Source organism: Pinus tabuliformis, chromosome 5_1 (assembly GCF_031772625.1).
Source record: "Pinus tabuliformis cultivar Carrire ecotype Pingquan chromosome 5_1, CPIR1, whole genome shotgun sequence".
Lineage (NCBI taxonomy): Eukaryota > Viridiplantae > Streptophyta > Pinopsida > Pinales > Pinaceae > Pinus > Pinus tabuliformis.
In genome coordinates this window covers 786,860,259-786,875,227 of record NC_142305.1, presented here as the reverse complement: position 1 = coordinate 786,875,227, position 14,969 = coordinate 786,860,259, and the positions used below count along the sequence as shown (strand labels likewise).

At 35.8% G+C, this 14,969-nt stretch overlaps 1 long non-coding RNA gene across 1 annotated transcript in view; it reads right to left on the bottom strand.

Moving 5' to 3' along the window:
- Window positions 1–564: 564 nt before the first annotated feature.
- Window positions 565–14,969, bottom strand: part of LOC149167290 (uncharacterized) — a 35,760-nt gene continuing 21,355 nt past the window's right edge. The window contains exon 2 of the long non-coding RNA XR_016260913.1: window positions 565–802. This is a non-coding gene — a long non-coding RNA (uncharacterized LOC149167290). The remainder of the gene's footprint in view (window positions 803–14,969) is intronic.

The window sequence follows — 14,969 nt, the reverse complement described above, 5'->3', positions numbered from 1 at the left end:
TTTCTGCTTGGCATTTGGAAGGACATGTTCTATTATGTGCCTACATTTATTAGAAATGTTGAATTTGAAAGCCTTCTAAAATTGAGATATCTAAGGAGAAGCATGAGCTCTATAAATTACACAAAAAAATTACCCAAACTTGGCATTGACATTAACCCATAACACTATAGACAACAAACTAGAAGACATTGTAATATGGTGCAGAGTTCATGGTTGTTTACTGACAATCATCATGCTTAAACATGGAATTGTGTTTGATTTACCAAGCCAATCTACAGTGAACACTTGTGTCTAAATATTCACATGCTCTGTGCGCTGGGGACCAGTTATGAAGATTGTTGCACGAATGATTTTTTACAGTGTTTTTGTCATGATAGAGTGATATTTGGTTGAAGAAGGCTTTGCTGTAAACTCATGACATATAAATGCTTGATATATGAAATGTGTTGGATGTTATATGCAACTTGTATAAATTTCCATCTTAACAGTAATACAGATTTTTAGTGACAGTGTTAGGTTTTTGATCCAGGTGGCTCCAAAGACACTCAAATATCCCAAAGGGATCAAGAAAAGCTCTAAAATCAAACTTGATGGATTACAATGAAACTAGGGTCAAGTCATAGAGTTCGGAAAAAGCTTTTTGGTGGCGTAAATGACACTCAGATATGAGTCTGTATGATCAACTTATCATCGTCGGAATTTTGCAAAGTTACACAGGAAAATGAGACCCATCAAACATACATGGCACCTGACTGGGTAATTGGCTAATGACACATGGCATTGTAGTATTAGTCTCATAACCCTGCACAAAAGACAAAACAAAATATTAAAAAAATAAAATAATTAAAAAAAGAGTTATTATAAATGATGATTAAATAACCCTATAAAACAAAGAAATAATATTAAAATAAACTACAAACAAAATTATATAACATATGTTTTTCATAACCATATAAAATCCAAATACATTACAAGTAATTCATGGTGGTTGGTTGAAAATTTGGTTATATACATATACCATATATGGTTAGTGGTAGAACCATATATATATATATATATATATATATATATGGTCTATTCAAACTATATTAAACGAACATGATTACAACAAATTCCAAGGGAGGATTAATATATATGAGTAATGGCTATATATAAAAAAAAATGATGGTCAAACCAAGGTGGGAACCATTACAATACACAGTTTGTTCAAAGGTTTCAAATCACATCCAACCAAACGACGAGTTTTATAACCAACCTATACCAAAATGGTACAGCCACGGGGTTTGACCCTTAGACCTACCCAACCGCCTGTGTCTTAAACAACAGAGCGACAACCAACAGGGTAGCTCATCAAGCTTTGTATTCTCTGCTCACAAAGTTTTTATAAACCATGAATTTTCATTGGACTGAGGGAGACGCGGAACGAAGCCGAGAGCCATTGGGGAACCACGAAACCTTGAACACGTCGGAACTCAAAGCTGAGATGGAAATTTGATGGAACGAATTTCGAGACATATTCTCAAGGAATCTTTGCAAGAATATTCTCTAATGCAGGGGAGGAATCTTTAGATTCCCTGGGAGGCTGATTTTTTATGGAGGCAAAAGTATATCAACTTTATACTCATTTTCTCAGTTTTCCGCAAGGAATCTGATGGTGTAATTTGTTTCCTCATCTGAGCAGCATATCTTCAGTCAACTTGCAGAGAGAAATCTTTGTGGAATCATGAGGAATCTAAAAGATTCCCTTGGGGCCAAATTTTCACAGTGACAGAATCATGTCAACTTTATAGTAAAAAAAACCAGAATTTTGCCAAGAATATGATGGTGTGATCAGTTTTTTGAAATGAGCAGTGGATATTCATTCAACTCACAGAGAGAAATCTTTGTGGAATCACGAGGAATCTAAAAGATTCCCTGAGGGCCAAATTTTGATAGCTTAAAAACCAAGTCGACTTTATACTCATTTTACTCAATTTCGTGCAAGGAGTGTAGTGGTGAAGTCACAATTGTCATATGAGCAACATAATGCTAGTCAACCAACAAGAAGGAATCATTGAGATTCCCAAGGGTCCATGTTGGGTCTTGAAAATGTCATTCATTTCCATTACACTTTCACTATTATGTCCATTATATCACCTCCATTTCACTACTATGTCACCACATTCATCCCACTTTCATTATCATTGGGCCACATTTATGTTTTTCCAAACTTTATTAATTCTAAGCATTTTTAAGTGAATTTGTGGTTAAAAATTAGGAAATAATGTGCATATTCTTATACCTAACAAGTGGGTTGAGATTGTTGACATGTGTAGGTCAAAAGGAGGCTTCTAGAAGACCCTTATGTGGCACTCTAAAGCCAAATTCGAATTTGAGTGGAAAGAATCATGGGATCATGAGGATATGTGTCACATCTCCTAATTGTATTGAAACTCTAAGAAGACATGTGTCTTATCAGTTCCTATTTTGATTAGGACTTTAGAGGTAGAAGGAGAGATTCATGGACTCTCATTAATGAGATGGCTTCTCATATTTTTGTATAAATAAGATATCTATCTCCTTCATTTGTTAGTCTTAGCTTAGCTTGGAGTTTATAGTTCTTCCTTGATGGATTTTGAAAGCTTTGGAGAGCTTTGTTGTACTTTGTAATTTTGAAGAATTTGAATAAAGCTTTGATGTTCTCAACATGGAAGGAGATGTGAAGTAGATGTCATGGAGCACATTAGAATGTAAGGTAGAGTAGATTTTATTTTGTTTTTTTTTTATTTCATTCATATATATTATTTTATTGCTTTCAAGTTTGATGGTCTAGATTTTCCATTCATGCAAGTGTGTTCAACCGGTTGATTGTAGATTACTTTTTCTTTACATGTTTTTTGCATCAAATAGTGACATGAGATTTGGCTCTCTGCTGAACTTTTTCTTAAGCTTTTCAATTTCAATTATGCTTTGATTTCAGTCTTATTTATTTGTTGTTGTTAGTTAGTTTAGATATCAAATTCTTCATGTCATTTGACGTTATCTCCAGAGCCATGGCTTAACCCCGAAAAGCTACTTGGCAAGCTATCGGATTATGAGTGAAGTGATTTGATTTTACTTTCATCTCTGCAATTAGATATCAGGTTCTTCATGTTATTGACGTTATCTCCAGAGCCATGGCCTAACCCCAAAAAGCTACTTGGCGAGCTCTCAGATTATAAGTGAAGTGACTTGATTTTACTTTCATTTGCAAGTAGGTAATTTTTATCAAGTTCTTCATGTTATTGACATTATCTCCAGAGCCATGGCTTAACCCCGAAAAGCTACTTGGCGAGCTATCGAATTATAAGTGAAGTGACTTGATTTTACTTTCATTTGCAAGTAGGTAATTTAGATATCAATTCTTCATGTTATTGACGTTATCTCCAGAGCCATGGCTTAACCCGGAAAAGCTACTTGGCGAGCTATCGGATTATAAGTGAAGTAAATTGATCTTGCTTTCGTTAGTCTGCAATTTTTGGTTTGTTTGAGTGCAATAGTTTAGATTTTATTTATGTAATTAGATGGGCAGCAGAGACAGTGATTTCATGATCAGTATTTCATCTTTTCTTTGATTTAAGTAGCTGCATATTTACATTCCTGTTCAAGTATTAATTTTATCAATAGCATGTTTTGAGATCTTTTGAAGTGCTAAGTTTTGGAAGTTACCATAAGGGACATAAACCTTGTCTTGAAATCCACATCCATAATTGACCTTTAAAAGTATTCTTAAGACCTTAGAATAGGATTTCCATTTGCATTAGACACTTTAGGAGATCAACAAGAACAAAACTCCAAAAACAACATAAACTATAAAACAACGAAGTAAGAAAAAGGTTAACTGAGCACATATGGTGCACCACACTTCATCAGTTTACGATACCTGGATTGATAATTTATGTAAAGCAATTTAAGACGTTAAATTGACTAGACATTTTGGCGCCGTTACTGGGGAAGTGTAATTAGGAGACCTTATTTCTTACGTCTAAAAAATTTAATAATTCTTGAGTATGCTCTCCTCCTACACTTTGTGTGATCTGGAGGATCAGAAAAAGAATTGTTAAAAAATAAAAATAAAAAATTCTTGAGTATGCTCTCCTCCTGCACTTTATGTGATCTAGAAGATTAGAAAAAGAATTGTTACGTTAAAAAAAAATTAAAAAAAATGAGACAAAATAAAATTCATCATTTCAATTGATTCAATAATAAAATAAAAAAACAAAATAAAAAACAAAATAAAAAAATAAAAATAAAATAAAATAAAAATGAAACCCAACTGCTTTGATAGGTTCAAACTGTCCAAGATTGAGTGGTTATGGTTTGTAGTGGTCATCAAAACACTGTGTCTTGTTTTAATAAGATTTTGCAACTTAGCTGCGGAATGTAGCCTGATTCCGCAGCTAACTGTGAATTCCGCAACTAATTTCAAGGTTTAATAGGTTACAGGCATCCAATGAAGAAACCGACCACATGGGCATCTCCAGAATTGTCTCGACATGGATTCTATCCTAATCACCCAGCCCAAATTGATTAAAAATCAGCTTAAGACCTCAGTCAAAGCCCTGTTTTTAGCACATTTACTTTGAAACTTTTGCTGCCTGAAATTGGGAGCCATTAGATTCCAATCCGTTGTTGTGATTAAAACTTCATCAAAACCTCCGTTGTTGTGATTAAGGACTTCATCAAAACCTGTTAATGAAAAATCCAATTGTGCAAATCATCTGAGCTTTAATTCAATAGGAAAACGTTGATTTGTAAATAAGAATGGTGAGAGACAAATCAAATTTTCTGTGCAAGCAAGAAAAGTTTCATTTGTGCGATGGCATTTTTAACAAATTCCAAAAGTATCATTTACCAAATGCCATGTCCCATTTGTTGGATTTGTTTGCTGGCTCTGATCTCTTATTTGTGACCACGTCTGATATCAAAACCCAAACTTCAAAGTATGCATTCAACCGGGCTTCAAACGACCATCCAGAGGACTCTCTAAGGTCTTTGCGGGAGTTATCAAAGCTGTAAAATCTCTGCAAGAATTTCCCAAGACTGACTGGTTCATTCGCTATTTCCTGTGTTGTGATTGCATCTAAAAAAAAAATTCGAAATTTATTTTACAGCCGAATGCAGCAATTCACAAAAACGCAGAACTGGAAAAAAGTCAAACTTTAACTGCACGATTCGGCCAAATGAAAACGAATTTGGAAAAAATAAAACATGGGTTTTTCGGCAGTAGGGTCAATTAGATAACCCAGAAATGGTTTTAAGAAATTCATGGCGGTTTGGGAGAATTTCTCGGTTCTCTGAAGCCTCTTTTTGCCTGTCGTGTGAAAAAAAAAAAAAAAACGGAATTTCAATTAATGAACTGATAGTTTGATTTAATTCGGCTTTCTGGGGTAGGGAATTCCAATTTGGGAATCAAATGTATGCTGGCATCTAAAACCTGATTACACGCCTTCCATCTTAATAAACTCACACCTGTTTAGAGACGTATCCCAATTGAACACGACTCTCTGTTATTAAAACCCATGAAGTCGCTGCCACCCGTCTGTACCTGTTTCACTACTTCCGGCTAAATTTTGGGAGAAAATGGAACAGGGAAGATAACGTTTATACGCATGCTGACTAGTTTATTGAAACCAGATCTTGTAGACAATACAGATGTGGAGAATCCTGAATCCAATGTGTCATACAAACTGCAGAAGATCAACCGAAGTTCCAGTCAACTGTTAGGCATTTATTGCACCAAAAAAAAATAATCCGTGATTCATATACACACACTCATTTCACATCTGATGTCATGAAACCACTTCAAATTGAAAAATTAATGTAGTAAATCTTTTCTGGTGGAGAATTACAGAGAGTTGCAAATGCATACCTAGATTCAAAACAGCGTATTGTTGCAGCATGAAGCTGCACAAATAGTCCAGTCCTTGCTCAGGCCAAACAGCTATGTTATTATCAAGCATGACCTTAGTATCCTTGATTATTTATCAGACTTTATCTGCTGTTTGTATGGGAAGCCTGGGGCTTATTGTGTAGTAACACTGGCATTTTCAGTTAGAGAAGGGATCAATATCATTTTGGTTGGTTTTGTTTCAACTGAAAATCTCCGTTTTAAAGATGAATCACTTACTTTTAAGGTTGCAGAAACTCCACAGGAAAGTGCGGAAGAGATAAAAAGCTATGCACGACACAAGTATCCAAATATGTGTAAAACTAATGGTTGGTTGTCTTTTAGCTGCGGAATGCAGCCTGATTCCGCAGCTAATTGGCAATTCCGCAGCCATTTTATTACTTCTATAGGTTATAGGTGTCAAGAGACGAAACAAACCACATGGGTAGCTGGGAAAATGTCAGTACATGGATGGTGTCCTATTCATTTGATCCAAGTCGATGAAAAAGACCCCGGTCAAAGGGAAATCAAGTTGTGTGTTATCACTAAGTCGCCACACTAAGTCGCCGCATGTCAAGAAAAAAAAACAATTTTGAATCAATGAAATGAATAAGTTATTTGCTTACTTTTCTGAAGGTATTGATTAATTTTGGACTAATGATGAAAGATGAATGGCTAACTTTTTATTCAAGATTTTTAGCTACAAAAACTGTGCACATTCCGCAGCTAAAGTCCAATTCTGCAGCTGTTCTCTAATTCCGCAGCTAAAAAAACCTCATTGTTCAAATCAGCCTATCTTTCCCATACAAAATCAGATTTTGATGATTCAAGTACCATTGGAAAGATCTCAACAAGATCTACACAATGAGGAATCCATCATTAGAGTTTGAAATGACAAATAATGAAATAAATTGCTAAAAAGAAGCAACATCAACTTGAGGCACCAATTCCAAAGTAGGTACAAATTCTTTTGATTTTTCCTTTGAGAACTTGTTTCATTAATACAAATTCTTAGTTTTGTGTGTAAATATCATAACTAGAGAGATTGATCACCTCTCTCCTTTGATAATCTTACATTCCATTGTGGAAGAAGTGTTAGTTTTTTTGCAGGTTTCAGAAGGAAGGACAAATGACTACAAGAGAATGGTGTCTCTCTAAGAGACCAATTTGTTTCATAAGAGGATGATTAGCAACAACGAGGAAATATGCTGATGCAAAATCAGATCCAAACACTTGAAAAACTTTCAGATACTATTGTCTCCATCACATCCATACCTCATAATAAACCATTCACCTCATTTCACTTCATATTTTCCATTTACATTTACATACAATTTCCATATCTTTTCGTCCATTCATAACCCACAAATAAAAGCAAGAGGCTCATTCACATGCTTATTTCCCATTACCATTTCTACTCTCCATTGCCATCTTCCATTTTCATCTTCCATTTCCTGTCATTTTCATTTCGCAAATAAACCCTGCTTCAATGCAAATTATTGAGTCCATAGTCCTTTGAGTCTAAGTTCTTTGTAAAAACACCTTGAGGCTTGCATGCCTTAATGGCAAGTCCTCATGCTGACAAATAATGGGAATACATTAATGTCCCTTGTTCATCAAATCTTCTAGGTGACTCGACATCGGCAAATTCATTCGTACCTAGCAAGATGTGTTTGGGCATCTTGACTCTCATTGTCATCAATGGTGAGAGTTATCGTGTTGAGTAGTGGCATCCATTAATGGCCACTAAGTCAACAATTTCCTGCTATGTTTGACATCAGAACATCTTTTCACATAGTAGGAATTGTGCCAATGAATTTTGAAGACATGAAGACTATTATTTTCAGCATTTTGGAGCAGATTCAGCAAGTTTTAGTAGAAGCAATAAAAAGTCATCTTAACTCTTTATCCATGACTCCTCTTGTTCAGCCACTTGAAGAAGAATATGATCAGAATTTTGCAGCCACCACACATACAACTCATCCATTCCAAAGGGTAAGTTAAGGTACGTCATTTTCTAACTTTTGACCATAGAATTCCATAAAAAGCTAGAATTATAATTGTTGGAAAAACATTTCTCTTCCTCATTTTATAAAATTGCCAATACCATTAGTTGGTGGGGGGGATACATTCATATTCATATCTTTCCATGTCCATATGATATTTAGGAGCCCACATACTTCCAACATATATTAACTATTACATTGTTATTATGAGCATACAATGGCTTTTCAAAAAGTGCTTAAAGGATAAATTGGATACAAACAAAATCTTGGTTGTCACACAAGAACCAACCATCATGCAATCCAATAAAGATATACTTTGCAAACAATAATCAAAATATCATTATGCAAAGTTCAAAGATCAAAATAAAATGCAACAACAACAACAACAACAACAAAAAAATTGGTTGTAACACAAGAACCAACCATGTTGCAATTCAAGTAAAACACTTTGCAAAAATATGAAGTTATCAAATGATATCATGCAAAGTTAAGCCAAGCTCAAGGATCAAAAGAGTTAATGTAATATATATTGCATGAGGACATGCAATAACTTCAGTTGGGGGGTATGTTGGGTCTTGAAAATGTCATTCATTTCCATTACACTTTCACTATTATGTCCATTATATCACCTCCATTTTACTACTATGTCACCACATTCATCCCACTTTCATTATCATTGGGCTACATTTATGTTTTTCCAAACTTTATTAATTCTAAGCCTTTTTAAGTGAATTTGTGGTTAAAAATTAGGAAATAATGTGCATATGCTTATACCTAACAAGTGGGTTGAGATTGTTGACATGTGTATGTCAAAAAGAGGCTTCTAGAAGACCCTTATGTGGCACTCTAAGGCCAAATTCGAATTTGAGTGGAAAGAATCATGGGATCATGAGGATATGTGTCACATTTCCTAATTGTATTGAAACTCTAAGAAGACATGTGTCTTATCAGTTCCTATTTTGATTAGGACTCTAGAGGCAGAGGGAGAGATTCATGGACGCTCATTAATGAGATAGTTTCTCATCTTTTTGTATAAATAGGAGATCTCTCTCCTTCATTTGTTAGTCTTAGATTGTTAGCTTGTTAGTCTTAGCTTATCTTGGAGTTTATAGTTCTTCCTTGATGGATTTTGAAAGCTTTGGAGAGCTTTGTTATACTTTGTAATTTTGAAGAATTTGAATAAAGCTTTGATGTTCTCAACATGGAAGGAGATGTGAAGTAGATGTCATGGAGCACATTAGAATGTAAGGTAGATTAGATTTTATTTTGTAATTTTGCTTTGATTTCATTCATGTATGTCATTTTATTGCTTTCAAGTTTGATAGTCTAGATTTTCCATTCATGCAATTTTAATTCATGCAAGTGTGTTCAACCGGTTGATTGTAAATTGTTTTTTTTTACATGTTTTTTGCATCAAATAGTGACATGAGATTTGGCTCTCTGCTGAACTTTTTCTTAAGCTTTTCAATTTCAGTTATGCTTTGATTTCAATGTTATTTATTTGTTGTTGTTAGTTAGTTTAGATATCAAATTATTCATGTCATTTGATGTTATCTCCAGAGCCATGGCTTAACCCCGAAAAGCTACTTGGCGAGCTATCGGATTATGAGTGAAGTGATTTGATTTTACTTTCATCTCTGCAATTAGATATCAAATTCTTCATGTTATTGACGTTATCTCCAGAGCCATGGCTTAACCCGAAAAGCTACTTGGCGAGCTATCAGATTATAAGTGAAGTGACTTGATTTTACTTTCATTTGCAAGTAGGTAATTTAGATATCAGGTTCTTCATGTTATTGACGTTATCTCCAGAGCCATGGCTTAACCCCGAAAAGCTACTTGGAGAGCTATTGGATTATAAGTGAAATGACTTGATTTTACTTTCATTTGCAAGTAGGTAATTTAGATATCAATTCTTCATGTTATTGACGTTATCTCCAGAGCCATGGCTTAACCCAAAAAAGCTACTTGGCGAGCTATCAGATTATAAGTGAAGTAAATTGATCTTGCTTTCGTTTGTCTGCAATTTTTGGTTTGTTTGAGTGCAATAGTTTAGATTTTATTTCTGTAATTAGATGGGCAGCAGAGACAGTGATTTCATGATCAGTATTTCATCTTTTGTTTGATTTAAGTAGCTGCATATTTACATTCCTGTTCAAGTATTAATTTTATCAATAGCATGTTTTGAGATCTTTTGAAGTGCTAAGTTTTGGAAGTTACCATAAGGGATATAAACCTTGTCTTGAAATCCACATCCATACTTGACCTTTAAAAGTATTCTTAAGACCTTAGAATAGGATTTCCATTTGCATTAGACACTTTAAGAGATCAACAAGAACAAAACCCCAAAAACAACATAAACTATAAAACAACAAAGTAAGAAAAAGGTTAATTAAGCACATATGGTGCACCACACTTCATCAGTTTACGATACCTGGATTGATAATTTATGTAGAGCAATTTAAGACGTTAAATTGACTAGACAGTCCATATTTTGACAGTGTTAGAAAGGGGTTGAGTTTACAGTCATTTGACATGATTTCACGCCACGAATTCAACAGTGCAATCCATTTCTTCAACAGAGTTGTGCATTTTTAGGCCATCCTCGTAAGTGGAGGTATATGATGTAGTGATGCCATGTCTTTCTTCTGATTTGCTGAGATGATGTTTTTGATGTTGAGATCCTTGTTTGCTACTATGTTGGAGTATACTTGTATTCCACTTCATGTGAGAATTTGACATCTTGTCATGTTAAAGGAGGGCCCATTAAGTAAGAGTTACTATAGGAGAATATCTCGTGGAGAGACATTCCACTCTTGTTGAGGGAGTTTATCCTTGTAATGACAAAGAAGATACCATGTACATCATCACCATCTTGCAATATTTAATGAAGCGACCTCTCCACTCTTATTTGATGGTTGTCATTATGTTTCCTCTTCTTTAAAATATGCACATGTGGTTTTTCATACTCTTTCACATACAATTATGTTACAATCACAGAAGTAAAAGATCTTGGTTAATTACGATAGCTGAGAGAATCTCGATCAAGTTTGGTATTAGAGCAGTATTCTCGCTGATGTGAATTGCGAGTGTGAATGATAACCAAAGATTGAATGTGCAATAAGAAGGAACTCGGAGAAAAACAAAGATCTCTATGAGGACCTCCTCAGAGTGACACACATGGTAGATTTAATGTATGTAGATTATGAGGAGAAAATGGCAAGAGAGGAACATGAGAAAGAAAAAGTAGAGGATGATGCTCCATCTCCATCTTCTAGTGATTATTCATCTTCTTCATCATCGTCTCATCATTGAAATGAGGAGATCAATAAGAACCTTAAAGAAGAGAATGTTGAATTGAGGAGACTTCTACAAGAAGGAAAAACAAAGAAGCAAATATTGCAGCTTCAGTTACGAGCCAAGAAAGAGGCCTTGGAAAAATTGAAGCACAATGAAGGCTTAACAAAGCTATCATCACCTATTTTAGATTCGACGGCTGAGATAAATAGTGTTTATCGTTCTTTAGTTTCATTTTCACATGACACTATTTGTGTTGGAATCCTTGAGGTACCCATTTCAAGAACTAGCCTAAGACTCCTTACCAAGATGGGATACACTGAAGGAGAGTGCTTCAAGGTAGAAAAAGCTTCCAAGACATTGTCAAAACCATCGAGGAAAGAGGATGATTGGAACACATCACAATCCTCCCATGACAGTGCACATTGCATAGGAAGAGATAAGGAAAGCTCTCATGGCCAGGATTGCACCAGAGACAACCGAGAGAGGTATAAAATGTCTTAGTATTCTAAAGTTCATTTTGATTACAAGCATATTGTTAATGACGAGCATAAATCATGGCATAGAAAACCATGTAGCTTTTGTGGCTTGCATAACCACATGGTTGTCGAGTGTTGGAAGAGAATGGAGACAAGGAAGAGGACGAGACATGAAATGCCTTCTCCACATCAGGGAAGGAAGAAGGTAAAGCAGGTTTGGAGGAAGAAGAGTTTTTGTAGTCATTGCAACAAAGATGGACACCAAATAGCCACATGTTGGAGGCTCCATCCAAAGTTGTGTCTCAAGGTCAAAGCACCCATACAGGAACCAACTGGAAAAGGTGTTCAACAAGCGAATCCGCCATAGGGAGATGACCCATTCACTTTGATGAGTGAGAGATGGTTTTACTAGATATAGTAGCTTGTCATAGCCACATTTTGTAAATCATGTGTTGCGATATAAATGTAAAAGTGATGATGTGTTTTCCATCGCTTATTAAAGCAATGATGATGCTTTTGGCCTCTTTTTATTTATAGTTGGCGTATTGGTTTCTATTATGATGTAAACTTAACCACAGAGTGTGTGTTATAAACTCTTGGCAAGTATGGGGATTCTTGGGTCATGATTGGTCGTGTAATTGAACATTTAGTTCGCAAATATTATATTACAAGTTTGCAGAGGATGCAGATGTCGGTTCATCACTTATGGCTTTGAAGAATAAGGGTGAAGGAGAAGAAAGTGTGACCTGTCGAGATAATTGTTATGCAAAAAATGTAACACAGTAGTTGCACATTATGTTCATGCTTTTAGAGGACCAAAAGCTCCTCAGTGAGGATGAATGATCTAGGTGGCTCTAGAGACACTCAAATATCCCAAAGGGCTTAGGAAAAATTCAAAAATAAAAGTTGATGAATTACAATGAAACAAGGGTCAAGGCATAGAGATCGGCAGAATCTTTATGGTGGCGCAAACGACACTCAAATTTGAGTTCCTATGATCAACTTATCATTGTCAAAAGCTTGCAAAGTTAAACAGGAAAATGGAACCCATCAAGCATACATGTATTGAAAAAGAAATTAACTCAGACAAATATATAAAGCACACATAAAAAACCAGACACCAAATAATGGCAGAAAAGGTTGAAGCCTCATGCTTCCTCAGGTATTCTCTCTCATTTCATTTTCATTAAAAATAATTGAATATAGTGTTACAAATAAATAGATGAGAGACAGTGTTCTCAAGATAGTGTGTGCTATCTTAGACACTTTTGGTTGAGATAATTTCTCACCAGACACACACCAATATAGGAGTTACCTAAACTAACTCCTATCTTAGAGGAACAACCCAAGAGTTAGGCACAAATTCTTAACTTGGAATATTTAATTTATTTTTTATTTTGGGATTTATTATTGTTTTGTGAGAGAGGCTAACATTACCCCCCTCAATGATAAATCCAAAATAAGAACGGGGAACCATCTTCCAATTTCTCGTGTTGATCCTCAAAAACATTGCTTGAAAAAACCGCCAAAACTGGATGCCAGAAAAAACTCAAATCTGAAGAGAACATGAATCAACTGCATGCCTGATTCATCTCTGAATGTCGCTTGACAACTCCATCACGTGCCAAGTTGCAAAAGGATCAAACTATCCTTTGCTTGAAAACAACATCCGGTGTCCACTAACACTATTTAATGAACGCCCACTGGCGTATTTGTTGATGATGATTGCCCACTGGCTGATGATGTCGAAAAACAACTCAATGTTGCGTTTGCTATGATGAAAGCTGCTCAGTGCTGCTTTGTTGTTGGTTGCCCACTAGCAAATTTTTTGATGCTCATTGTCGATGAAAAATGCCCACTGGCTGATGAAGATGCCCACTGACTGCTTCATTGATGTTGTCGAGACTTTCAGTGTCACAAAGACTTGTCAATTTCATTGACATTTTCCCCCCTTTGTCAGCTGAAAGGAGAGACAATCTTCTTCAAATTATATCTGAATTCTAAACTCCCCCCCTTTAGGTGTAGGAGATTGTCACCGTTGTACTCCCCCATTCAACTGCACGAGAGTACCATCATCGTTTCACTGTTGGCTGCACTATGTGTGATTGTAGTCGGTTGGAGAACTGAGACAATCTTTTGACTATGGATGACCATTCCCAAGGATCGATCCATTCATAATGTATCTTCAATCTGGCTAATTTTTGTTGGTTGCGACATTTTTCTGAGGAATGATTCTGCTTGCCACAATGGTGACAAGGATGGAGATCAAAACACTGATTTTCCATATGACCAATTCTTTGACAATGAGAACATTTCGGTTGGACATCAAATTCAGGTTGCGTGTAATTCTGTTTGTCTACAACTTTCTCAGAACCTGCTGAGGTGTGTTGTGCAAGAAATCTTGCACTGAAGAACTTAATTTTATTGGAATAATCTGGGATATGTAAGTTGGTGTCATCAGTGACATATCCTAAGCCTCGTCGATTCTTGTTATTTTGAATTTCTTCCCAGGGTTTGATGATAGGTTTGGAAGAAATTTGAACTGGAACAACTTCGACACTTGAAGTTGTTGGGATGAATGACTTATCATCTGGATGGTTCAAAGACTTGAAAGTATCACTCTTTTCTTGCACATTCCTTTGAAGTTGCGACTCGAGTTGAAGAAACTCAATGGTTTCATGTGTTTGTCGTAGATGTCGTGAAAGATCAGCAAGAGTTTCTTTGCTGATGTGCACCATGTCTTCATCACTAAAGATGATCAAACTGTGAAGAATGTTTAACAACTGAATATGTTGCGCCATCTGAACTTGCTTACTTGAAATCAAGCTCTCTTGTCGTAGATGTCGTGCTTTGAACTGTTTCACTTGATTTTGTTACTTGCATGACAGGTTCACTTGCTATGGGACTTGAATGGCACGCTCGCTTGATTTGTTGCTTATTGCACTTGCTGGGAACACTTGCTAGAGTTGTCGAACTTTCTTGCTTAAACTCTGGAATTCACGCTCGCTTGATGACAATCGTGTTTGCGTGAATGCTCACTTGCCTTACTTGATGACTTCATGCTCACTTGAAGGAATAGCCACACTCGCTTGATGTCGATCTCAACTTGCTTGATTGGTGTTAGAGTTGAACTTGTTTGGTTGCTTTGATGGTTGCTGCAATGAACTTCACTCTGGCTCGCTTGAAGGTTTAAACTTTGTTCTGTTTTGACGCAAATTGCTTGAATGAATACTCACGCTCGCTTGCAGGAGATGTGAACTTGTTGCTTGTTTGCTTTAG